The 18402-nt window shown below is 42.4% G+C and overlaps 1 protein-coding gene across 3 annotated transcripts in view; it reads left to right on the forward strand.

The window, feature by feature from the left end:
• Positions 1-18402, forward strand: part of Fut10 (fucosyltransferase 10) — a 121189-nt gene that overhangs the window by 61670 nt on the left and 41117 nt on the right. The window lies entirely within an intron of this gene.

Genomic DNA, 18402 nt, shown 5'->3' on the forward strand with positions numbered 1-18402 from the left:
CTTTCCTCAGAATACCGAAGGCTTTACTCCATCTGATTCCGCTTCTGTAAGTGAACTGTGTAGTTAGTAAGTCATGCAGGCCAGTTTTGTTGAGGGCCATTAGATTGCAGATTTGTGGGTGAGTTGCTATGCCATGTTTTATCTTTGAAGGAAAGGCACCGTATTTCCTAAGTAAAGAATGTTGGTGCCCAGAATCGGGCTGGCCTTCCTATCAGGCCAGTCCTCCTTGGCTCGGATGGTGTTTTGCTTCTTTTTATTTGATAAATAACTGGCTTCCTAAGAATTCGTGCTGCTGTGGCAGGATGTGGGATTTTCTTTCCTTCCTTGGAATGAACACTTAGTTCATTCTCTTTGTTATTCATCTCTGAAAAATGTGTGTCATGGTGCTTTTTAGATCATGGTCTCTTGGTTCAATTTGAACTCAATTGTGAAGAGGATGCTGGGGTCCTAATTTTATACAATTTTTAATTTTTCCCTCGTTTTGCCATTTTGTTCTTTCTTTGTTACATTGATTGATTTTGTGCGTGTGTGTGTGTGTGTGTGTGTGTGTGTGTGTGTGTTCACTCCTTCCATCCTGTGGGTCCTGGGGATTGAGCCCAGGACGTCAGGCTTGGCAGCAATCCCCTTTACCTGCTGAGTCATCTCTCCAGCTTCTGCCTTCCAGATTTCTGTCTTATTTCCAATCCTTTAATGGATGGTCAAACATATTCTTAGACTGCTTTAATTCCATTTTTTTCTTTGGCTGTTTCTCTTGTGTGGTTGCAGTCATACAGCATCTCAATGATGAAATGTTAATACTTAATTTTTCCCCTTCAGTTCTGTTTCTTTTATCTATTGATTCTCTCTGGTGGGTTTTAGGGGAAGCTGATTGAACTTGTGTTCCTCCTGGGGAGCCATTAAGCAGCACAGTTAAAATGCGGGCCATTTTTCTGAGCTCTTCTGTTTCTGAAGGGAAGTGTTTGCATCCTGTAAGCGTTACTGCCAGCATTCAGGGGGTTGGAGGGAGTTCCTGGGCCTTCAGTCCCCACATTTTCTCTCAAGCCTCCTGTTTGACATTCTGGATCTCACCCTGTCCTTCACTGCATCCAACACAACCAAGACTGATGTCTTGCATTTCAAACTAGAGGGAATTACACTGCCCTCTGGGCTGGTGCACATTGGTCACTGGCTGTGTGGCACCTGCTTTATCTGTGATTCAAGTTTCCATCAATCCCAGTCTTACCACTCGTTGCTGCATCCTTCCAAGCCTCTGTCATTGCTTGGTCCCACACTTCAAGGTCTCTAGGCCCCTCCTTTTCCAGATCATCTTCCTCTTCAAGTCTTTCAGCGCTACCTTTTAAGCCATGCATTTAAATCACTTCCCTGGTTGAGCTTTTTCTGTAAGTCTGTGCTGTTACAGGTTTATATTTTCCCCGCTGACATGATTTCAGTGGCTGCTTGGGGATGGAGAAAGAGCTGACCATCCATATGTTTAACCAGGATAACTGAGGAATGTGTAACCCAGTGAGTTGAACTCAGAGCCTCTCTCTTTTTTTTTTTAACCCCCACTTCCCAGATAGCATCCTCCCATAGCTTCCCTCCCCCCACTAGAGCCCTTATACTCTGATATCCCTGCTACTGTCTGCTGTGTTGTCGGCACCCCCAGCCATTACCCACTACTTGCCCTTCTGGTGAATCTAGTCAGCCTATCTAGAGGTCGCTGTTTTAGGAGGGTCAGCTGTTCCGCATCTACAGGTAATCAGTTGTCAATATTCCTTTGGATGAGATTGGGGTCTGCTGTTCATTTTCCCAGAGCCTCTCTTTTTTAAAAAATATTTTATTCTTATTATTATAATTTTTTATAGCAGTTTTGTTTATTTGAAACAGATTGACAATAGCACACCCCCCACCCCGCCAACCTGCCAGTTTCCTCTGTTGCAAACATCTTGCATTGTGGGTTACATTGTCACATTAGCCAAAACTCATGCTCACAGCCCACAGCAGGGCTCCTACTTGGTGTTTCACAGTCTGTGAGTTTGGATAGATGCATAGTGCTGTGTGCCCCATCACAGTATCATATACAATAACTTTACTGTCCCCCCAAATGCCTTGAGCTCCACCTGTTCACCCATCCCACCTCAACCCCAGACATGCATGGGTGTTTTTGTTTTGTTTTGTTTTGTTTTTTTTAGAAGAAGCATTAGTGGGGAATGGCTGGGGGGGGTGCCGACAACACAGCGGACAATAGCAGGGATATCAGAGTACAAGGGCTGTAGTTGGGGGAGGGAGGCTATGGGAGGGTGCTATCTGGGAAGTGGGTGTATAGTTGAATAAGATGGCTTGGGATGTTCTGTGTGGCATACACATGCACACAAACAAAAAATTTAAAAAATGTATTATACTTGAGGAGGAAGCATAAAAATTTACATCATGTTAAATAGTAGAGGGGATAAACATTACCATTGAAATCTACCCAATGACTTTATAGACATACACAGGTGCCAAGGATCCAAGTGCAACCGATTATGACTAGTAATAATCAGATACAAACAGATTAGAGATGCATGCGCCAACATCTCAGTGTTAGTAGCAAAAACAAAGAATCTTTCTGTAAGGAACAGTATATTTTAAAATGAAGTAGAGATCTTTGTTAAAGGTTAAAAACTCATTCAATTTTATGTCTTACAGGGCTTATACTGAGTTCAATACTGTATAACTGTATTAATTCAACTGTGAACCTAGAAATTTACAGCCACTTTTGAAAGAGATGTATTCTTGCTCTGGAGTGTATTAGTGAATATTTTTATTATTTTTATTTTATGTGTGTGAGTGTATTGCCTGCATGTGTGTAAGTGCACCTGTGTTGTGCAATGCCCATGGAGATCAGAAGAGAGCATTGGATTCCCCTGGAACTGGAGTTACTGATGGTTGTTAGCCACCATGTGGGTGCTGGGAATCAAACATGGGTCCTCTGCAAGAGCAGTCAGTGCTCTAAACTGCTGAGCCATCTCTCCAGCCCCTCAGAGCTTTTCTTTACCTTGCCTGTGAGTTTAGGTTGTCAACTCAACTTTAGGGTTATTTCATATATATGCATATATGTGTATGTGTGTATACAAACATATACATGAAAAAAATATATATGGAGATAGGTAATGTATTGTTTGGGAATAAAAGAAGGAAGAGTGTAGCTTAGTTAATGGAAATTAGATTGTTAGATTTGGTTGATAATTGAAGCGCTTTGTGCTGTTAAGGAACAGTCCTGCCATAGTTTGGCTCTAAGGTATTCAATTCTTCGTCCCCCATGTAGTGATTCTTGGAGCTATAGAACCTTTAAAAGGCAGAGCCTAGTGGGAGGCTTTGGATCATGGGGGTAGGCATACCACCCATGGGGTAATGAGACTATAGCTCTTTCCTCTATCTTTCATGTTCCAGGCATGAGGCAAGCAATTTTGTCCCATAAAGCGCTCCCATGGTCATGTACCACCATGAGCCTAAAGCAGCTGAGCCAATGGAGAATGCAGTGAGGTCTCCAAAGCCATGTGCCAACATAAACTTTCTCTTTACAAGTTGATTCGCTCAGGTATTTCTATAGTAATAAAATTAGTGTAGATAAAAAAAGAGTTGAGTTCGTCTTTGCATTGAATTCTTGTGTTTAGTTTTATTTATTTATAGGTACTGGGAGTTGAACCCAAGGCTTTGCACATGTTAGTGCCATACACTCAGCTGCTGTGTATCCCATTTTACAGCTGGAGATATGCTTAGGATGTATACACACGTGTGTTGGAAAGGGCTTGCTTTCCTGATGGTATTATGGCATACTCATAGTACACACAGCATCCCTGTCTCATTGCTCACATAAACTCTCGCTGACTTATTTGGTGAAGCATGGTGATGATGACACTGGATAGAGTAACTAGATCATGATAGAGACAGTGGACAATGAGAAGGGAGACATCTCATAGATTTCTAAGACTGGAGTGTGTCTAAGTTTGAGTTGCTCTGACAAAATCCTATGGATTGGGAACTCAAGCAACAACCATTTTCTTCTCACAGTTCTGGAGGTTGGGAAGTGAGTGCCTTCTTGCTGTGTCTGTACTTTACAGCAACTGGGATGGCTGGTGTCTCTTCCTCTTGTAGACACGCTAGTCCCCAAATCCTCATGTCTTCCTCTCAATGTAATGACCTCTTAGAGGCAACACCTCAAAATACCATCAAATTAGGGTTTTACCATGTGAATTTGAGGGTAGCACACTTAGCCCATAGCACATTACCAAGTTTTATTTTTGAAAATAAGTATAGCCTTTAATCCCAGCACTCGGGAGGCAGAGGCAAGCGGATCTCTGAGTTTAAGGCCAGGCTGGTCTATATAGTGAGTTCCAGGACAGCTGGGGCTACAGGGAGACCCTGTCTCAAAAAGACCAAAAAAAGTATAAATAAATGAACAAATGAAAAAAATAAAAGTGTTATGGCGTCCTATATCTAGGCGGTGCAATGGTTTCCTCTTGTGCTTTTTCACTCTTACTCATGGACCCCGTACTGTAGTCTCTCAGCAACTTCCATTTTCCTTGGCTTTGTAGCTAATGTTTTTGAAGACATGTTGAGGCCTCGTTCTGAAAATTACCTCGATAATGGCTAATGTCAAAGGTGCTGAGTTTCATGAATATTGAAGCTTTTTCTGCTCCAGTTTTTAGACCAAAGGAGGTAAAGGTATGTTTTCAGTAACGTTGGGCTTCGAATACAACGGATTGTTACTGAACATGTTCCTGTGTTAACTCTGTCAGATGGTTTGTGTTACCTCATGGTGTACCTGAGATTTGACTCTTGGTGTGCACTCTGTGAGTCAAAGCTCAGGAACCCGCGTGTGTCCATTCTGAGCTTTGTGTGCCGAATACCTGAGCAGCCATTGTGAAGCGCCTTTGAGTGTCGGAAGCTTCCCCACGCTACCTGGTCAAGCTTGCAGGGGCTTCTTTTAGAGCAGGTCCTAGATGGTATTCTAGATCACACCCTCTTGCTTTGGCATATTTAAAAAAATTTTTTTATTTATTATTCTTATTTTATGTGTGCGAGTGTTATGCCTGCATGTAGGTGTGTGCAACCATGTCAGATTTTTATTTTCTTATTAACTGTCTTTTTGAAATAATCATTTGGTAAAGTTGAAATCAACATACCTTCCTCACCCTATCTGCTGAGGAACTGGTTAATAAGATGTAAAAATATGAGCATGTAGTTCATTTGGCCCAGCTCTAGCTGTACTGCAGATTAAAACTGCCTTGGCGTCTCCTGCCTCATGCATTCATCCTGATGTTTTGTTATTCTGACCTAATTTTTGTACCTTGGATCAGTGAATGTGGAGCATTTCTCATAACGTCACTCACCAGTTCTAATCCTCTGACTCCTTTCACACAAACACAACAATACCTCTGTGGTGCCATTATTTTTCCTGAGCACTAGCTGCAAGGTACTGGGGGAGGATCTATTTTCATGGTTTGGCAACTGAATGGCTCAGCCCATAGCACCCAGCGGCTGTCCACTGTTCATTATTAGGCAGAGGGGACCAGTAGTATGGTAGGAAACCTGAGCACAGTGGCTGTTAGGGGTGGTCATCAGGAACAGGCAGCTTGCTGAAAAATCTAGCTTGGGCAGAAGGCACTGTGTTGGGACTCCTGTGTGCCAGCCAGACTCTCGGGTTGTAGAGGATCAAACTGGCTCTGATGTATTACTGGGCCAGGATCTCTGCTACATGCTAGACTTTGTTACATACCATCACATGGAAGAGGCCATCCAACAACTACCCATTTCCCAAATGGGAAATAATTCTGGGAAAATGTTTGGCTTGGTTGGTGAAGTGGGAAGAGCTGTTCTGCTGGCTAACAGGCACCAGCACATTTGGCACATGGAGATATATGTGCTTATACAACCCAAAGGCTCGTGAGCCTCATCCCTTGCCAACTATAAATCAAGTGGGAGATGTCTGGCCTTTCCACTTGAGAAACTTTCAGTGCCAGTTCATAGAAGGGTCCCTCTGGGCCATTTAAGGGCTGAGCTGCTTCCTGGCCCACCATTACCACCAGCAGGCTGCACCTCCTCTCCCAGGGCTGCTGAACTCCATCACTGGGGTTGCATAGCAGCAAGGTTAATTCCATCAGTTTCAGCCCCCCAACGGTGCGTAGTGAATATCAGTCCTCTGGGCCGTGGTAGAATCATGGTTCCTTTGGATCAGGGCAAGTTAGCACAGCAATGCAAAGGTTCAAAAAGGCTGCTTCCCTTTGGAGGGGTCCTTTGATGCATTGAAGGACAGACATCTCTTTGAATTACCTGATTCCTTCCTGGAAGTCTGGCCATGGCTGTTATCTAGTACCTAGCCAACCCTCAAATGCTCCTTTGCAGTAAGAAGATAAGACATCAAGATCAGATTCAGAGACCTGAACCAAGGCCATGTCACAGGTCTTTATTCAGTTAGGCTTTGGTGACTGGTCTCTGTGGCTGGCTGTGCTATGGTGCTATCAGCGGCCCTGAGATCTGTGGCAACTCTCTGTCGTTCTGCCTCTGCTGTCCTTTCGTGAGTTCATAGATAATACAACAGAACATGGGGAGAGCATTGGCCATGCTTTTCTTTAGCTATTTCCAGAGAAGGAATCCATACCATTCCTATATTGAAGGGCAACACGTTCTGATTCAATGTGGAATGGATTTTATTAATAGATAAGGAGTTGGGAAATGTACTGTCTGCTTAGAATCCTGTTAATTTTGGAAGTAATCATGGCTCTTTGATCACCCCAAGCCCCTGTCTAACCCAGGAATCCCCCTGGGGACATCTCTAAATGATTCTTCTCTAGTCTGCCTGGCTATATTCTCTGGCTATAGAACTCTCTCTCTCTCATACACACAACACACACGCACACACACACACACACACACGCACAACAAATTTTAGAAAATGTATTATATTTGAGGAGGAAGCATGGAAATTTACATCATGCTAAGTTGCAGAGGTGATAAACATTCACACACACACATTTTGTCTTGAGATCTCTCTGTATAGCCCTGTAACCTCATGATTCTCCTGCCTGAACCATGCCTGTTTTCAACTCTCCTTTTAAAAAATATTTTTAAAATTTATTTTAAAGTGTGTGTGTGTACATGTGTGTGCATATGTACATGTGTGCATGTGTGTGTGTGTATGTGTGTGTGTGTTTGGGCATGTGAGTGCAGTGCCAGAGGAGGGTGTCCAGAGGAGGGTGTCAGCTCCCTTGGAGCTGGAGTTATTACAGGTGGTTTTGAGTTGCCAGTTACGGGTACTGGCAACCTAACTTGGGTCCTCTGCAAGAGTAGTAAATGTTCATAATTGCTGAGCTATCTCTTTAGACCCTAAAATCATTTCTGTTATTTATTTATTTATTTATTTATACTGGTTTTATGAGACAGGGTCTCCCTGTAGCTCCAGATGACCTGCAACTTGTTATATAGACCAGGCTGACCTCAGTCTCATAGAGATCTACCTACCCCTGCCTCCCCAGTGCTGGGATTGAAGGTATGTGCCACCATGCCTGGCCCTTGAAAATTATTATTTAAAAAATTTATTTATTTATTTATTTATTTTTACTTTATGTGTATGAGTGTTATGTCTGCATGTATGTAAGTGCACCCAGGTCATGCAGTGCCTGTAGAGGCCAGAAGAGGGTGTTGGATCCCCTGAAACTGGAGTTATGGACTTTTGTTAGCCACCATTTGTGTGCTGGGAATGGAACCGAGTCTTCTACAAGAGCCGACAGTGCTTTTAATCACTGAGCCATCTCTCCACTCCCTGAGAAGAATTTTTTAACTGATACATAAAAGCACAAAAGCTGACCTGTGTATGATGGCCTATAATCTCAGCATTTGGGAGGCCGAGTCAGGAGTGTCATAAGTTCAAGGCCAGCCTGGGATGCAGAATGAATTCCTGTCTCAAACACACACAGACACACAAACCCACACAGAACCTGTTAATGAAATTCCAGGTTATACAGCATCAATAAATGTATACATTGTACATATATGCTACATTAAATATAATCAATGTTTAAGTCAGTTTAAACATATCTGTTTCTTCCTTTATCATTTCTTTTCATTTCACCATAAAAATTAAAATTCTTTCTGGGTCCTTGAAACACACAGTGCATTATTAATGTCAATAGTCGCCCTGCTGTGCAGAAACACACTGGAACTTCCTACTTCTGTGACTTGATACCCATTGAAAAACCTCTTCCTATTTCTCTCCCCTCCACTGTTCCCCTCAGCCTTTGATAACCACCAAACCACTGGAGCCTGCTTAACCTATTCAGCATCATACCCTTAAAGAAAACCAATTCTCCCTCTCCCTGCAGCTGCTGATGCCAGTAGTTCCTCAGCTAAGGACGGGGCTTCTTCTCTACTTCCCCACATCCATGCTGGCTTTTTGTCTGCCTTGAGATTACATGGGTTTTGTGTGTGTTGTTGCCATTGCTGTAAGTTCATATGACTAACTTCCCAGTTGCCTGGAAAATTTCCTTGTGATCATCTACCACTCTTGACTTTACAGTCTTTCTGTCCCCTCTTCCATAATAATCCCTGAGCCCTTAGAGCTTTGATACAGGTGTCCTACTCAGGGACAAACACTTTGCGCTTTGGCCAGTTGTCACTTTCTGGGTTTGTCATCATCTGCTGCATGAGGAAGCTTTGCTGGTGAGAGCTGAGAGACACCCCCTGGTCCTCTGTGTTCCCTGAGCCTTATTAACATATTTTAAATGTTCATCTTAGTGGGTTTTAAGTGGCATTTACTTATAGCATGAACTGCTCTAATCCAACATCCTTTTCCTAACCCTCTCACCTTCCCACACCCTTCTTATACTCTCCAGTTCCAGCCATTTTGCTGTAGACAACAGAATTTTGTTCTCCTTATGGCTGAGCAGTGCTCCTTTGTGTATATATACCATATTTTCTTTACCCAGTCACTTGTTGATGGATTCTTTGACTGATTCCTTATAATAGCAAACTATGACAAATGATGCTTCAATAAATGTATGAACAAGTAGCCCTTTGGTTAAAATGAACTCCTTAAAGGTGAACTTTATGTATAAAAGATACCTTTTAAGCCTATAGTTGGTGGGTTTTGACAAATGCACTTACTACCATGGACAAGTTACAGAAAATTTCCTCACTCCAGAAAGTTCCCTGTGGCCCTCTGTAAGGCCACCTGTCCTTCCTGCCACCACTCCAGGCACCAGAAAAACACTGACCTGATTTCTATCATTGGAGTTTTGTTTTGTCAGTTTAAAGAGTTCATATAAAGTGGATTGTACGCGCTGTACACTTTTGTCTGGCATCTTTTTTGTACAACATGGTTTTGACATTCCTGGTTTCCAACCAAGGCACTAAATTCTGATAGTTTAGCCTCTGTTGCAAACTTTTATGACAAAGACAAAAGCTTGAGCTTTTCCTGCTCAGGATGAGCTATGGAAGGGCCTTGGGTTTTTTCTTTTTTTGAGTAGAAGAATGACTCCATCGCACCTAGCCCAGGACCAAGGAGACTTTCCCTATAGCATCTTCAGTGGAAAAACTAGATATGTCCTGGGAAAATTGGGATGACTTGACCACTGTAGTCTCCTTTGGGAAGTATTATCAGGAACACTAGGACACTGGGGTAGGACTAACCTAACCTAAAACAGGGAGGAAAGAAGGGATGTGTGGAGACCCCGAATTCAGCCAGAGCATTTGTCAAGGGTGCAGCATTACCTGACTTCAACTGGTTGTTTTTTAAAATTATAATTGAGTTTTCATATTTTTTATTATGAACATACTGTTTTATTAGTGTTCTGCCTTTCCAAATACTATTTTAAGAGCTCCAACATCATCAACATTTAATTTTTAAATGTAACAAAAGGGAGCTCCCCACTGAAAGCCTAAGATTAATAAATTAGGTGTTATTATTTTAAGATGCTTGGTTTGATGGACTCCAGTTTATTTTGGTGTCAGCTTGGGTTTGAAAAGTGGAATCAAGCTAAGTTATAGGGTATTGTTCTAACAGGGCTTCTCAGAGGATGTGTGCTGATTTTTACCTAAATTCTAATAATTCACTAGCTGGGCTTTAGCAGAATATGTTCACCTGGTGATGACCAAGTTTAATCTGTCCCTTGCCCTTCTGAAGTGATCAGATTCCTGGCAGTGTGCTGTGTTGCATGATTTTCTGTGTAAGTTTTCCACTGTGACACTCTTACAAGCAGGGAGGATTCCAAAGGTGATATTTCTTAGGTAGCTCTGGGCTCCTTGCGGCAGTTTTAGGAGTGTATTTTGAGCTCTCTTTTGAGTTTTACTGTTTGTGAGATTTTCTTATGCTTCTCTTCAGATAGATGTTTTTGTCTTTTTCCATAAATTTTTGGTTTTTAAAAATTAGACAAATAATGCATGACTATATCATTGTTGGAAATTTTAACTAATAAAGAAGACTCCCAGGAAAAGGGGAAATTTCATCTTTGCTTTTACAACATCCATCCCAGCCACAGTAAGAGCTATCCTTCTAGAATTTTTATGTAAAATTGAGTTTGGCTTGTAGTTTTGCATACTTTCTTTAAAAAATTAAACTGATTCACACTATAGATATATATTGCTTTTTCTACCTAAGCATGTTTCAAGCTCTATTATTTTTAATATGTTGATTCCTTAGCGTATAGAAAGTTAATTTTACTTAACCAACCCTTCTCCCTCCTTCCCTCCCTTCCTCTTTTCTTTCTTCAGTCCACCCATCATCTCCCTGTATTATGTTGTGCTAGTCAGATATCTATCCCTTGGACAAAATACCTGAGATAAACAAGAGGGGAACTATTTATTCTCACAGTTTTAGACCATGGTCTGTTGGTTCCTTTGTTTTGGAGCCTGTGGTGACACAGCACATCAGATTGGCAGAGAACCTGGGGTAGAGTGAATCTGCTGCCCTTGTAACAGCCAGCAAGAAGAGAGAAAAGAAGAGGGGCCATGACTCCAAAAAATCCCCTTCAGGGACAGTCCCCTAATGTCCTAACTTCCTTCCACCAGGCCCCATCTCCTGAAGGTTCTACTCCCACAGGCTGATGGCCAACTACCAAGCCTGTAACACATCAATCTTTGTAGGATGCCTCAGATCCAAACTGTAACACTGTGAACATCTTCATTGGTCTTTGTTCATACATGCTGTTAGTTCTCTATCTGAATTGTTAGGTCAATAATATATTAAAATTTGGTATATGCTGTTAAATTTGTCTCTGAAAAGACTGTACTAATTTCCCATCTGAAGTTTGAATATTTTTAACAGTTGAATAATTTGAAGCAAAATGAAAATACGTAATGAGCCGGGCGTGGTGGTGCACGCCTTTAATCCCAGCACTTGGGAGGCAGAGACAGGCAGATCTTTGTGAGTTCGAGGCCAGCCTGGTCTACATAATGAGTTCCAGGATAGCTGGGGCTACAAGGAGACCCTGTCTCAAAAAGACAAAAAAAAAAAACTTTAGGCTCAAGCAGCAAGTTGGGAATCTGTTGTACTTTTAATGAAATTTTATTTCTTGTTTACTTACACATTTGACCTGTATAAAGCTTCTCAGATGAACTTAAGGCATTTGACTTCTTGATTTATTTGCCAGTTATAATTCATGGATTTCACATAGGATTAGAATGAAACTTAGTACTTTTCCATGGCTGATTGCTAAGATATTTCCGTATGATAAGCATTAACACTCATGAAAATGTGGGTTAGTATGGAATAATCAAGAAAGTACCTCTAACGGAAAAAGTCTTCCATTTCAGAACTCAAGTTAGGGATCTAACATTTTTTTAAATCTCATTTTCAATTCTTTTAAGTCATGTCTTTCTCAAATCACAGATTTTATCATTTATTTGCAAGGAATAACAACACCAAAGTGTTGCTTATATTTTATTTTTAATGAGGTGGTATTAATACTAGTCTACATGAAATATTAGCATAAGAAATGAAAATAAAACAGCTATGCCTGCCAACTCAACGAGGCAAGAAAATTTTCACAAGACAAGGTTGTGAGTTTTGAGACAGGGTCTCTCTGTAGCCTCAGCTGGCCTGGAACTCACTGTAGACGGAGTTGGCCTTGAAGTCACAGAGATCTGCCTGCCTCTGCCTCCTGAGTGCTGAGATTAAAAGTGTATGCCACCACTCCCAGCTTAAACTTAGACTTTTTAGAATTCCCAGTGGGTCCATATTTCAGCTGTGTTCTTTGATGGCGAATTGCTGTTAGCCCACAATCTGTATTATTCCTTGCTCATTCTTGACAGAATGAGCTATGGCCCAAGTTTTTACAAAATAAGAGCTAACAGTACTTTTATTTATTCTCTGAATACCTTTGGGTACCTACTAGATTGTAGGCACTATGTGAGGCTCTTCAGGTAAAGGTAAACAAAATGTTAGGTTTTTGAAGGGCTCCCAGACCCATGGGGAGCTATCCAGGTGCACCTGTGATTGTAGTTGAGTATGGTATGTGTTGTCCAGATACCCGTGTGCGGGCTTCCATACATTAGTCACATGCTATGGTTCACATGCTTTAGGTTGTCCAAAGCCTGACCCAACATGGCTGAACAAGAGATACGTTTATTAGCTAAATTAGTCAATAAATACCCAGGGCGAGTAGACCTGCTTAATGGTTCCATGTTATTAAAACATCTTTTTACTCTGTCATTTCTCCACGTGTTAGCAAGGTTTTCCATGTGATATGATAGTTGTAGAAGCTGAGAACTCCATGACCGTGCTTATCCAAGAACGTCCAGCAGACCCCAAACTTTGTTAAATGAGCTCCTTCTCTGAGAACCTTTCAAGTGCTACACTTGTACCTGTTTGCCTGCTGAAGACTTCTGTGCAGCTGCAGACCCGAGCTGCACACACATCTTTTGTGCATGAACCATGATGCAGGGGCTTTGATGGCCAGCTTCCCTGTCATGATCAAAGCGTATAAGGGGATTTTCATTTATTTGGGGCCCATTCTGTTCCTTTTTTGAGTCACAGTCTTTACAGATGGGGTTTGGAGTTATATCTCAATTTTGGATATAAGTAATGTTGAATAACTTTACTATAAATTCTTTTTCTTAATGTCTGTCAAGAGCTGAGGAGACGGCTCAGTGTGTTAAATGCTTGCCATGCAAGCCTGCCCTGACATCAACCCATTAAAAGTTGGACACAATGGTGCGTACATCCGCAATCCAGTGTGCATACATCTGCAATTCAGTGTGCATACATCTGCAATCCAGTGTGCCTTTGCTGGGTGATGGAAGGCAGAGACAGGAGAACTGCCCTAAGCTCATGGGCCAGCCAGCCCGAGCAACAAGAGGGACCCGGTCCCAGACAGGTGGAAGTTGAAAACCCACATCCAAGGCTGCCATCTGACCTCCACATGTACACATGTACCACACAACTCACACGTACACAGTATACAGACACATGACTCAAACAGGTGAAAGTCAAGGATCCACATCCAAGGCTACCACCTGACCTCTATACGTACACACATACACATACAACACACACACACACACACACACACAACTACACAGCACACAGACACATGACTCAAACAGGTGGAAGTTGAGGACCCACACCCATGCTCCCATCTGACCTCCACACACACACACACGCACACACACACACAATGCACACAACACACAGACACCTGTCTCAAACAGGTGGAAGGATCCACCCACACCCTAGGATACCATCTGACCTCCATATGTACACAAACATACAACACACACAACACACACAGAGTACAGACTTATACACATGGCACACACAACACACAGACATACACAACACACATAATACACATAGACACAATGCATATACACATCACACACCAAACACACAGACATACCACACAACACACAGACATACAATACAATACACGCAGACACATACAGCACACATACACAGCACACACATACACATACCACACACATAGACACACACAACAGACAACAGACACATGCCACACATACACAAAATACACAGATACACATCACACATACACAACATACACAGACACACACAACACATAATGCACCACAAAACACACATACAAACACACACCCCCCCTCACATAACAGACAACACAGACATACACCACACACACAACACATACAACATCCCCAAAACATATCCTACACAACACACACAGACATACACACAACAAACACACAACACACAGACATATATAACAAATACATACCACACTCAACAAACAATACACATACCACACAACACGTTCCCACACACAACACACACAATAACCCTCACAAAACCCACACCACACAACACACACACAACACACACAACAGTCCCCACTACATACATGAGAGACACACAGTACCCCCCACAACACACACAAAACACATATAACACACACAGCCCCCACACAACACACATAACAAATACATACTACATACCACACTCAACACACACCACACATAACACAACACATACCCACACACAATACACACAGTACCCCCCCACAGAACACGTACCACACACCACACATACAATACATACAACAGCTCCCATTACACACATGACAAAGACACAAAATACCCCACAACACACACAAAACACATACAACACACACAAAACACAACATGCACAGCCCTCACACAACACACACACACCCAGAACACATACCTTACACACAACAACCACACACAGCACACAGTACCCCTCACAACACACACACATAGGCACAATACATATAACATTCACACAGCACACTCACAGCATCCACACATATAACACACCCATGCAACACACACAGACACACATGCCCACACACAGATGCACACCACACACATGCCACATACAGCATGCACACAACATCCTCCCACACCACACATCACACATACAACACACATCACACACAATACCCTCCCACAACACACACAACACACAGCACACACACAGACACACAAAACATGGACACACAAACACGCAGCAGGCACATAATACACACATACACAACACATACCACATAAGACACACAACACACAGACACACAGCACACACAACACACAGATAACATAACACACAATGCAAACAGCCATACGTACCACACACAAACATACAACACACTCGCCACACAGACACACACACAGCACACGCGTAATACACACCATGGGGAAGCCTCCCGTGTTGTCTATTGTCTCTGAGGGCACACATGGTGTTGTCCTCCTTTTCTTCCTTTCTCGCGCCTTCCTTTTTTTTTTTAGATCAATAGAATTTATTCTATTAAAGCATCTTTTAGTATTAGAAATTTTATGAAAAGTTTAAATAAAAGTAGTTCGAAAGTATCTACACCCTTTGTTTTATATATATATATTTTTCTAAATATATTATTTATTTATTTATTTTTAATTTTATGTGTGTGTTTTGTCTGCTTGTACATAAGTGCACCTGTGTCATGCAATGCCCACAGAGGCCAGAAGAGGGTGTCGGATCCCCTGGAACTGGAGTTATGGAAGGTTGTTAGCTGCTGTGTGGGTTCTGGGAATTAACCCTGAGTCCTCTGGAAGAACAGTGAGTGTTCTTAACTACTGAGCCATCTCTCCAGCCCCTGCTTTATATATTTACCACCTTATTCTGTTTTGTTTTTGATCACATTGGTTTTTGCTTGGCTGACCTGGGAGAGTGGGGGAATCTTGTCTACAATACTGAACCTGGGCTTACAAGATGCATTTCTTGTCCTGTGTATTACTAGGGATTCTTAACGTGGTTCTGAAGTCCTCAACCAAGCTTGCTGTTTGAATGATACATGTACATTAAAAAGCAGGCTGGTGTGTGTGTGTGTGTGTGTGTGTGTGTGTGTGTGTGTGTCTGTCTGTGTGTGTGCACGTGCGCGCGCGCGGGTGGGGGGTGCTGGAGAGATAGCTCAGCGGTTAGAAGCACTGGCTGGTCTTCCAGAGGACCTGGGTTCAATTCCCAGTCCCCACATGGCGGCTAACAATTGTCTGTAACTCCAGTTCCAGGGTGTCCGAAACCCTTTTCTAAATGAGGTGGAAACCTGGGGCTGGAGGAGTGAGGAATTCATTTAAGTCTGAGCTTCCAGCTGCAAGCAAGTGTTGGGGAATGACTTGCCAGTTTCTACGTATAACTGGTGGATAGCATTCCTTTGAATAAAGTGTGTAACTAGTTTCTTGATTATTACTTTTAGAGGATAAACTTTTGATTTAGTTTGGAGACTGCAGCATTTGGCTTTGAGTAAAATGTCTCTCCAGTCAAGGGCCTGTGACAGAATCACAGACCTAGAGCTGAGATTTTATTTGTGACTGAAGATATCAGCAATATCCAATGCCTTAGGCTGAAGCGTGCCTTAACTGTGAAAACGGTGCTTTTTGGCCCACTTTTTACTGATTTATCCCCACAGACTGGAATGCTTGGGGGAATTCTGAAGTGACTGCAGACACACAATGGGGTTTAAAATGTTAATTAAAGAACAGGGAAACTGCATCCACCAATACCGAAGCACACCAGGGTAGTCAGATGGTGTGAAGGAGGGTCCTAGCCAAACAATCACCGTCTTCAGGAGTTCAGCTGTGCCCACTTTCAAAAGATCATCACAGCTGGGCTTGCTGACAGCTGACCATCCTATTGAAGGAGTGGAACAGCCATGGAACCCTTACCCTTCTAACCCACCATATCTGCCCTAGTTTCATGTGACCTCAGGGAAGGTCTAGCGTCTATCAGCTGGGGAAGACTAGGGGAAAGGAGGGGCTCCATCTATGCAGTTGTGGGGAAGCCATCATCCATGCTGGGTGAACACTTTCTGGCCTTGAGGGGAGCACCCACACACCTGTAAGTAACCCCACATCTGTTCTCTGGAAGTCCAATAAGCTCAGTGGTCCCCCAGAGTAGACTTCAGCAGAATTGTATGTCATACTGCCATTGTGACCATGGGAGGAGGAGGGATATTGTTTACATCGCCCCCAGAGAAGAAGTTTTAGCAGCACATGGATAATGCCAGGTTCACAAATGTCTGTGTTTTCATTTATACAAAAGTTTCTTAATTATAAAAAGTTTTTACCTTTTCACGTATGTTTCTGAAATCAGACACCAAGCTATTTAAGGACTACTTGAGAAAGGAATATGAGTTCAGCTGCTGAATGAAAACGCTGACAACTTCTGGCAATACTAAGAAAGTATCAACATTAAAAGCTGAGATGAGCATCATGTCTGAAAAATCTCAGAGGTGGCAGTGAGGCAGTTTCTGAAGCAAACTGCTGTGTAAGGAAACAAAGATATCAGTGATTTTAAGTGTTTCAGAGGAGTTAGACTGAAGAAAGTTTGATACCATAATCAATTTAATGCATACTTTATTCTAAGTCTTCACAAAATATGTTATAAAAATCTGTAAGTAGGGGCTGGAGCGATGGCTCAGCACTTAGGGGCACTTGCTGTTCTTCTAGAGGACCCTGGTTCAGTTCCCAGCACCCACATGGTGGCTAACAACCATCCTTAACTCTACTTCCAGGGGCTCTGATGCCTTCTTCTCGCTCCTGTAGGCATTGCATAACAGAGGTGCACTTGCAAAAATACAGGCAAAACACATATGCATAAAATAAAAATAAGTTTAAGAATGTAAAATATCCGTAAGTAAATCTTACTCTTTCAGTAAGTACAAAGTCTAGGTACAGAAAAGCATTACACCATAGTTTAATTAGAAGCTTCCTTCCCTCCCTCCCTCCCTCCCCCTCTTCTATATGCTTGTGACTTTTTGTTGTTGTTAAACACACAAAAACCTGTCACCAGTATCACTGGAGAAGGAAATTTCATTTAGAATTTGATACAGGAGTATTGTATCATTTCTACCCTTCCCCCCCCATGTTCTCCCTCAAATTCACAATCTCTTCTTTAACTAATATATATATCCTGCTGAATACCTTTAGTGTTTTTCATTTGTACATACCAGTAAGACTGACCATGTGGGATTGGATAGTCTGTCAGGGAGCTTGACCCTGGAGAAAACATTCTCTCTCTCTCTCTCTCTCTCTCTCTCTCTCTCTCTCTTTCTCTCTCTCTCAGAAGCCATAGATTGCCCATAGCTCTTGTGAAATTTCCCCATCCACATTGGCATGCCAACCTATTTTATCATTATGCAGGTCTTGTTGAGGCAATCCTATTGCTGAGATTCTGAGGGTGCAGCTCCCCTGTCATATCTACCTATCAGACACTATCTATCAGCAGGTCTCCTGGCCCTCTGGCTCTTACAGTCTTTCTGCCTGCTTTTTCATGATGTTTCCTGAGCCTTAGGTATAGGGGTTATGTTGTACATGTGCCAGTTGGGCTGGGTGCCCCATGGCCACTTGTTTGATGCATTGTGGCCAGGTGTGGATCTCTGTAGCAGCCTCTGTCTGCTGCACAAAGAAACTTTGATGAGGGGT

This window comes from Nannospalax galili, unplaced genomic scaffold (assembly GCF_000622305.1).
Source record: "Nannospalax galili isolate Female #2095 unplaced genomic scaffold, S.galili_v1.0 scaffold680, whole genome shotgun sequence".
Taxonomy (NCBI): Eukaryota; Metazoa; Chordata; class Mammalia; order Rodentia; family Spalacidae; genus Nannospalax; species Nannospalax galili.